Consider the following 9,657-nt stretch of genomic DNA (forward strand, 5'->3'; position numbering starts at 1 on the left):
CTTATTCCCTACTTGATTCAGTCAGTTTAGCAATAACATAGAAAAATAGGAGTAGTTATTTCCCAATATCTGCCTAGAATATGAATTTAGCTCATAACAGACTTTTTCTACAGAAAAGATTTTCAGTGGCATTTATCATTTTCTATTACAAAGGGCAATCTGCACTTTAAATGAATGGCTGTTAGTGCTGGGAATACTTTGCTTGATTACATTTCTCAAATGAAGCCCATCAATAATGAGGATTTAAAAGGTTTGCATATCTTCTCAGTTGCCAGGTGTTTTTTTTATGTGTGGAATGAAGCCATTCCCACTAACGGAGGAATTTAGAAAAGGAACGCAACTGACAAGAACTCACTTGCACGGCTAAGCTAAATGGCTGTGAATTGGCTTAATCTCAGCTGGCAACTGTGAGCAGTTAATAAATTATCTCACAGTGGTCTCTGGGATTATACTAAACACAGCAATTCTCTTGCTTTATGGATCAATACATCCGCGCAGTTTACTAAATCAGCGTGTCAATCAGTAATGACTAAATACCGTGCATATGAGCTTTGCACGTTTCTAATTGGTCAACTTTATTCATCCATTTCCTTGAAACAAAAATGGTTTGTTTATAGATGTCAAAACATTGAGAGCTTTATGCCCAGCTTTATCTGCACTTTATCTAAGACACATCAAGCTGTGTGTTATATCTAGTTTTGTTACTAAAATACACTTACTGTATGTAGGTGAAATGCAATTATTTTGATGTTGTAGATACTGCATCAGGAACTGATTGGATCCCAGGGAGCAGCCATCAGTTCCTAATGCACTGCCTTCGGCATCTAAACAAACATCAGTCTGTTTAAGGGACACATTTTTTTGAGCCGGTCACAAATGTGTGTGGGTGCTTTTATAAAGATTTTAATGATCCCCCTGCTGTAAGGATATTAGTTGGGTCTGTGACATATAAAAGCATATAGCTTCAGGCATGGAAGTCATGGAAGGCTAAGGTGACTTCTAATTTCCTTATATATTAAAGGACATGCTACATTATTTCTGATAATGTTCAAGTGTGAGTTTGTCATGTGAAAACACTAAGCACCAAGTATTAGTGGTAATATAACAAAGCCACGTCTATAGGGATATATTTTCAGGTTATTAATTTTTTTTTATAGCTTTTAACTCTCCTTCATAAATCAAGTATCATGAACCATGCCGTATCCCCAAACTTCATGGCTCTTCCCAGCAGCCAAGTACACAGGCATGCAGGACAACCAAGTAGTGCATTGTTTCTCAATCTTTGTAGCCAGCCTTATTTTAAAGGAGAACTAACCCCCCCCATAAGCAAACGCCCCCATAGACTGCCATTCATTGCCCCCTTCCCTGCTCCCTCTCCGCAAGGTCTACCAATTACTAGAGTGTCACCTTCTAGAAATAAGTAAAAATATGAGTTGTGGGGTAAGAGAGAGATTGGTAAAAGAAAATGCATGGAAAACTTTGTAAGAAGATGATGACATTAGAAAATAAAGTATGAGGTAGTTTTGATTTCTGGGAATAAGTTTATCTGGAGAGATAGATCTTACTTTGATCTGGATAAAGGTCAAATAATTTAAATAAGTAACCTCTATCATCCTTATGAAATGTAATAACAATTAATTCTACAAATAAAAAAACAAATTCCTAATAATGAAACACTTAAACAGTGTAACCTGAGGAAAGCCATATGGAGCATGAATAATGCTTGTGTGTATGCATTTTTTTAAGAATTTAAGGAGAAGAACAAAGTAACAAGATATTTAGTGGAATTCAAAATGAGTGTCTTTAAGACTATTAATTTTCATTAACTCACACTCCATTTTTAACTTGCAGTTGCAACGTTGCTTTGTTTTGTTGAATTGGATCCATTTATCACAAAAAAACAAGGCATTGTTAGCAGATTACTTCTTACTGTGGCTAATTAACACAAGCGCTACTTTGGAAAAAGCCATGTAAAATTTCCTAATTAAAATCAGATTTAAATACTAAATTGCTCTCATCATGTGTTAGGCCCAGCTATGAACGGCACGGGGAACATCCACAGCATAGAACAAATATTTAATCAAGCTAACTTATTTACTTCACCATTCGACTATTTCGTTTTAGATAGATAGATAGATGTACATGTTATAAAATGGCAAATGGAGAAGCACAGTGGTTAAGGAAGCAGCAGGGCCGCCATCAGAAACTTTGAGCCCCCACACAGTTTATATACAGTATATATGGGGCCCCTCATAAACACAAGCATGCAGTACCGAAAGTTTGGCCATACCCCTTTGCTGATGTTACTCTTTAAAAAGCAGCTCATATAAAGATGTGCCAATGTCAGTCGGTTCATTGGGGGTCAGAGGAGTTTGCCCAAAGTTTAACCCCTTTCCACCTACCTGCTCCTGCTCTGTGCTGTCACTGCTTGATATGGAAGTTACATAAGTTTTTGCACAAGTTACATAAACTGCATAAGTTTCAGGGCCCAATGATATTGCTGTGGAGCACAATAACCAGTCATTCCCCTGCTGGAAAGTTCATTTAGAAGATGCTGATATAATTCAGTAAACAGATCCCAATATAAACAGCGAATGATACTCTATAATAAGCAGTTCATATAAATAGTGAATAGTTAATGTGCTAATAAATCAGTCAGTTCATTGGGGATCAGTGGAATTTACCTTAAGTTTTTTAATTAATTAATTCAGTGGAGTTTGTCCTTGCAAAGCTTTCTAAATTGCATGTTGCAATGCGACTGGGCCCCTTTACGAAGAAGATTTCACTGTACCCCCTCTCCCCCCCCCCCCCACAATTGTGGCCATGGGGAGCAGCAGTACCAAAAATGGAAACAGGTTTATATACATTTTCATATGAAGTACTTTCAACTTGCTCATATATATAGTCCCTGCTTTACTCAGTTTATATAAATACAGTAACTAAATACAGACACATTAAAAATGTTTTGTATTCAAGATAATTAAAAATAAGAAAAGTTGCAAAGCAGAATACAGGTGCAAAAATCATTCACAACTTGTGATCAGCACAATTTCCCCAGTATTTGTGTTACAATGGGTGAGATTAAATTCCATAAAAAAAACATTATTTTATGGTTTATCATGTAAAAACTTGGATGGGTGAGATTCAATTTGAGGACAAAAAGATTTACTCCAGTTTTCCCATAGACTTCAATAAAGTTTTCATGTGATAAACAATGAGATTTTTTTTTCTCATTGAATTGCATCAGGTTCTATGGGAAAATTTGGAATTGACTTAGGAGATAATAAGCTTTTCTCACCAAATTGAGTCTGGCCCAATTTGTCACATCCAAAGAGTGTCGATAATAGCATTGCCATACATACAGTAGTGCCTATTGACAGAACCAACTGAGAGCATGAAAGGGAGCTAGTACTGTATATTTAAGGAATGCTTTTAGTGCGCATTTTAGCACTTTGCACTTGTAGTTGTAAACAAGGCTTTCAAAGTTTGCACCTGTCTAGTGACTTGAGCAACCAATCGAAGGTTTGCTTTCAAACAGGAACAGTATTGTAATTAGTAAATGTTTCCTGTTTATTGATAAAAGTACTGGTGGATGCTTTGTTCTTTTTTGTATGTATTGTGTGGGCTCACTAAAATGGAAGAATTTGGAAAGCGTTTTTCAGGGGAAGGGTACAGCAAAAACTCACAAATCTGAATTCTGATAAATACAAAATATCTACAGTATATACAAAAATTTGACATTTTAATGACGTAAGCCCTTGTGACAGAAAGACCAATCGTCTGTGTACACTGCATAGTCTTTGAAACCTGAACTGAGCTCTCAAAATAAAGACCTGGCTTGTTAATGACATATAATAAAAAGGTCTAAAATCCTTACCTTGAGTTAACATTTTCCTACTGTGTGTAGTGTAAACCATGTGGATGTGGGTGTTATAGGTACCCCCTAGTCTATAAAATGTAGGGATCTCACAGTTCTTTCTTTTTGGGGGAAGAAGGGGGTGGATGTGCTAAAGGGCCCAGTAAACAGAAGCTGAAACCCTTAGATAGGCCTAAGCAGCTTTGTGGAAGTCAGGGACCCCATTAATAAGGGGTATAAGTCAAGCTGTTGTTACAGCACAGTCTAGTAGGTGAGTTAGACAGGGCTAGTTAGAAAGAGCAGTTATACGATTAACTGAGAAAGGAAAGTTTGGGATTAGTTCCCCAGGAAACACGGGGTAGTCAAGCCTCCAGCATTTTATCAATGTCTTTACATCTATTAAAGCATTCTGTCCTGCTTTCAGATATAGTTCATGCAACATTCCTGATCAATGGGTCATAAAAATGTTACATTTCCACAAGCATCAAGCCTCCCAATCAACGTAACTATTAGAAATGATTAAAAAGAGGTTTTCAATTTCAAATTAACTTAGCATATGATGCAGGCAGTGGGATTTCAGGATACTTTGTAATTGTTGTTTAATTTTATATTTTTGAATGATTTCCCTTTTATTTGTGCCTTTCCATAACTTGAAATCTAAAATCACATCTGGTTTATTTTGATGCTGATTTCTATTGTTATTATTATTTTCTTAATAACTTTCTGTTTAGATGCTCTCCTGTTCACCTTCTCTCTGCCATTCCCTCTACTGCCTGGTACAGCGTCAGAACAAAACATTAAGCAAAAATGAAGACCAATTGCTGCCAACTCAACTCCCCTTTAAACAATAAAATTATAATTGAGTATTCATACCTTCTGACTACATAGTCTTGCAGAACATAATTCAATGCTGCTTCACTGTAGAACTGTGAGGTTACAACTTGCCCTTTAATATTTATGCACCGCCCAAACCAAACTATCTCTCCCAAGCTTGACACCTGCCTCTAACGCCATATAGATATTTACAATAAGTCACCTCTTCCAATTCTTGTTTGTAACCATCTTGCCACCTCCCAGCAGTGGAGTATTGGAAGAGTCCAGATAATTAGCCAAGCTTAGTCCTCCATGTACAGGTATAGGATCTGTCATCCAGAATGCTTGGGACCTGAGGTTTTCTGGATAAGGGATCTTTCCATAACTTGGATCACTGTAACCCAATAGGACTGTTTTGCCACCAATTGTAATTTGGAGCCTTCTGGATAAGTGATTTCCAGATAAGGAATTCCATACTCGCATAATGTTAGCTTTTCCACGTAAGTTATAGTTAAACATAGTTATACCACCAACTGGAATAAATCTATGTTTTTTCATATAAGCTAAAACAATGTTACTCAACTGCCATTTGTTCGCTTAGTCATTCTGAAAGGTATCCAAAAATCTAATCATTTGGTTTCCAGGGATTTGATTAAGCATAAATCTTGGAGTCCCTGTGGCACAAAGTGAATCATTAGCTATGTGGGGATTTACCACACGTTTTTGATAGAAGTCAGCAGTCATTTAGAACGATTAACAGCTGAAAGCACAGTATATAATTAAATAATGCCAAAATTGTATTTCCATTGGAAATTGTGTTGCAAATAAAGAATATCAGATGTCAAAGCATGTGTATTCTCAATGTGTTTGTGAATGAATTGGAAGAGTTAGTGCTGTCCTGTGCCAGAAAGTGGCCTGATTAGTAACTCAAACATGAATTAGAAACAGCAAAACTTATTTAATTTCCTTGATAATCCCACGGGTGCTTGGTGATCACCATGACAGAAGTGCACAAACATTTTATTTCCGCTCCATGTAGTGTAACTGCGTAAAATATTTTCATTATATATATATTATCGCTTTGCTGAAAACTGCTGCAAAAATTCACAAAAATCACACTTTATTGATGCAAACGCAACTTTCCTTTTGTCACTTGGCAAATTTTTTGTTGCACCAAATTTTTGCAGAAGTTTTGCAAAAAAAACTCACCAATGGCAAAATGCAGAATTTCACAGCGAATCCATGCCTGGAGAAAAAATTCACTCATAAATTAATGCAATAATTATATAAGCAAAATAAGAATATCAGAGGTGTATCTTATTTTGTACGTGTTTTGTCATATTAGCATATTTACTGATAAGTGAAAAGTGGAGGCAGGTTTATAAAAATTTGAATTTTTGTAGTTTTTGAGGCTTTTACTAGCAAAACTAAACTCACAAATTTTCCTTATTTATTAAAACTGCAACAAAAAAACCATGAAAACCTTAAAAAGAGAATTTTACATCACTTATATAGCATTAATAGCTCCACAAAAAAATGATATACTTTGAAGTAAAACAACCACAACCAATATTGCCTTGGAAAGCTCCCATTGATGGTTACATGATCTCAACATCTTTTAAATGACGTATTTTTAAATTTGCGTTTTTCACAGTTTTGAGGGATAACAAATGGTGAAAAAATTGTAGTTTTTTTGCAAGAAAAAATCTTTTGGTGCAAAAAAAATCATGGAAAAAAATATGAATGATAGTAAATTGTCCCCCCTTAGAGTTCTGAATTTTACTGTGGTGAGCTCTGATTTTAAACTTTGCTAAGTGCGCCCCTATAGGGCAGATTTTTCAACATTCAGATCTTTATTCAGGTTTTTTGCGCTTAAATTTCAAATTCAAATTATAACTATAATCAAGTTTTTATTAAGCTAAGAAAACTTGAAAGTTTTTATTTTATTCTATTTTTATTACTTTATTTTATATTTTTTCAATTGTAAGTTTATTCAAAGAATAGACTAATAAAAACTCTAAAACCCTTTCAAATTAAAAGTTTGTGAATTTGATTCATGTTTTTAACTTCAGCATGTTAATTTTGACTGTGAAACAGTACTACCCATCCTGAGAGAAGTGGGCCAAGTCGGCCGGGCACCCTAGGCGACCCGACCGGCCACCTCGCTCCCACCGCTTCCCCCTCTATAACCCCCCCATGCATGCAAGCACTTATGCACATGGACACTGTAGAGGGGGGAGCCTGGCACAGATGATATGCAGGGAAATCAAATGTGGGGGTAAGAGATCCCGAACTAGAGGTTAGCAACAGAAGTACATGCCTAGCGCCCTCTCACTGTTGTGCCTTAGGCAGGTGCCTCTTCTGCCTACCCCTAGTGCCAGCCCTGCGTCCCGATTTTTGCTCTGTCTCTCACTTCTGATTATATGCTGCCCTGTCCACAGTTGTTCCATAGAGTTTCAATCAAATGATTATTAAATCCTAAAACTCTCTCAGTTCTAATCTTTTGTTTTTGGCACTTCTGCCACTAATCCGCTAACTCATTTCGGTTCCCACTTCGGGCATTGTTGTTAGAGGGAGGTGTAGAGAAGGCTATAAACCTCAAATTGCAGCCTCTTACTAAGGCACTTCATTAAAGAATAAGATAAGCATTACAAGAGAGTACAGGTATAATGGTTGACACTAATAGCTGCAGCTTATTTAGGGTAGATAATCAAGCCTACACTATAACTTTGACTTGGCCTGTCAACTCTAGTTATTTTTCAATTAATGGCTCTGGTGCCTTACACCATTTTACCAAAACATTTAACCACATCTATTTTTGAGCCACATCTATTTTTGAGTCTATTTTTTCCTTGCCAATATAACTTAAGTCATCCTAAAGCTACTTTGCTGTAGCTTACTTCACACTGTAATAAGCTACATTAGATCAGGCTATTTCAGTGGTAATGTCCCCAACCAGTGGTTCGTTAGCAACATGTTCCTCCCCAACCCCTTGGATGTTGCTCCCAGTTGCTTCAAAGCAGGTGCTTATTTATTTAATTTCTAGATTGGAGGCAAGTTTTGGTTGCATAAAAACCACTTGTACTGCCAAACAGAGCCTCACTTAGGCTGCCAGTCCACACAGGAGCTACCAAATAGCCTATTACAGTCGATATTTGGCACCCTCATGAACCTTTTTCTTGCTTGTGTTACTTCAACTCTTTTTACATTTCTTTTTACAACTCTTTTTACACGGGTAAAAAAGGTTAGGGGAATGCTTCACCCTTACTTTCTAATATCAAGAGAGATCAATGTACCACCAGCTGCTTTCCATACTGGTGCCATCTGAACTTTGACTTTTTCCCTTTGTAAAAAGATCAGTCCTGTTATGGCTCAAAAGTTAGATGCTCTCAACACCAAATTGAAATAATCATTAAATACTCGCTTTCACCAAACAAAATTTCATAAGTCTTAACAGGATTTAGATGAGAAAAAAAAGAAAGATGAATAGAGTAGAACCTTCTCAATGATTCAGGATATATGAGATACAAGCTAATGAAAAGTGTAAATTTAGAAAAAAACAAATGAATTTGGGTTTAACCATTCTAAAGTGGGTGGTGGGGGCACAGAGTGCTTAGGACCTGTGGTTTTCCAGATATGTTTTCCCCATAATTTGAACTACCATAATTTAAAGTCTACTAAAAAATATTTAAACATTATATAAACCCAGTAGGAATGTTGTACCACTAATATGGATTCAACTTAGTCATCATAAAGTACAAGGTACCGTTTTATTATCACAGAGAAAAAGAAAATAATTTTCTAAATTTAGAATTATTTGCTAAAAATGGACCATAGGAGAGTCTTTCACTTAATTCAGAGCTTTCTGGTTATTAGGATAAGAGATCCTATATCTTTACTTCCATGGAAGGCTATCTTCAGATTGGTTGCCATTAGGACCTGGTTTGCAAAGACTTGGGGAAACTTTCGGAAAGGTCTGCTTTACAGGAATGTGATTGGGTCTTTATTTAGGAAATGGCATGTCATGGAATAAAGTTATATAGAAAACATTGATAACAATATCCCTTTATCATTTGTTCCTTCTGCCATTTTGCTTTTTACGACATCACTATTGGACATGCTGTTGCATTTGTATTAAATTTGTGTCTTTTCTTAAATGTGACAAGTATTCTATAGACACTTTTCATCCTTTTGATCTTTATGAGTTTATTATTTTATGAGCTTATTATTTTATTGTTGACTTGCTTAAGTTTACAGACCTAACAAAGCAGCCAGATAATGTTCCATTTGCATTTTTTTCAGCTGCTATTCATTATAACACGCCACCACCTACAAATGTTTGCAAATGTTAACTGCATTTTGAAATATCTTTATCTTTTTTATCGTTTGCTCAGTGTCAATTACAAGTTTCTTATGATTCACTCTACATTAAAGTAACACGAAGGCTGATTTTGCAGATTCTCATGCACCCATAATGTTTTCCATTTGTCTTCTCTAAGCATTGGCTGCAGGATTACTTAGTCAGTCTCCCTATCATTCCACAATGATTGCTCAACGAGACAACTGTGATTACATGCCTTTAATTGCCTCTTGCTAATCTCTTCTTTTCTGTAACTGATTTTGAAACCAGTGTATTAAGCTGAGGATTCTATCTTTTCGCTACAACAACAATCTTACCATTAACTGAAAGGGTAGTCCTTCACCCCTAGAATTACAAATGTTCTTTCGATAGATAATATATCATACTGTATATAAACCATTAAAATTAAAGGAGAACTAAACCCTAGAGAGAGAACTAAACCCTAGGGGAGATTAGTCGCCCGCGAACAGGGAGATTTGTCGCGGGCTACTAATCTCCCCGTGTGCCAGAGCCCTAAAGGTTCAGCATCTCTATAGCAGTAGTAATCCAGGTCTTCAAAGTTGTCACAGAATTTCCCCATCTTGGATTTTGTTAGGAGTGTTGATGAACTGCACATGCTCAATGTGCT

The 9,657-nt window shown here is 36.2% G+C and overlaps 2 non-coding genes across 2 annotated transcripts; both read left to right on the forward strand.

The window, feature by feature from the left end:
• Positions 1-373: 373 nt before the first annotated feature.
• mir216 (microRNA mir-216) lies at positions 374-464 on the forward strand. The gene has a single exon (NR_049613.1). It is a non-coding gene; the product is annotated as a microRNA mir-216 (primary transcript).
• Positions 465-744: 280 nt separating this feature from the next.
• mir217 (microRNA mir-217) lies at positions 745-827 on the forward strand. Its single transcript, NR_049614.1, has one exon. It is a non-coding gene; the product is annotated as a microRNA mir-217 (primary transcript).
• Positions 828-9,657: the final 8,830 nt, after the last annotated feature.

Source organism: Xenopus tropicalis, chromosome 5 (assembly GCF_000004195.4).
Source record: "Xenopus tropicalis strain Nigerian chromosome 5, UCB_Xtro_10.0, whole genome shotgun sequence".
In the NCBI taxonomy this organism is placed as follows: Eukaryota; Metazoa; Chordata; class Amphibia; order Anura; family Pipidae; genus Xenopus; species Xenopus tropicalis.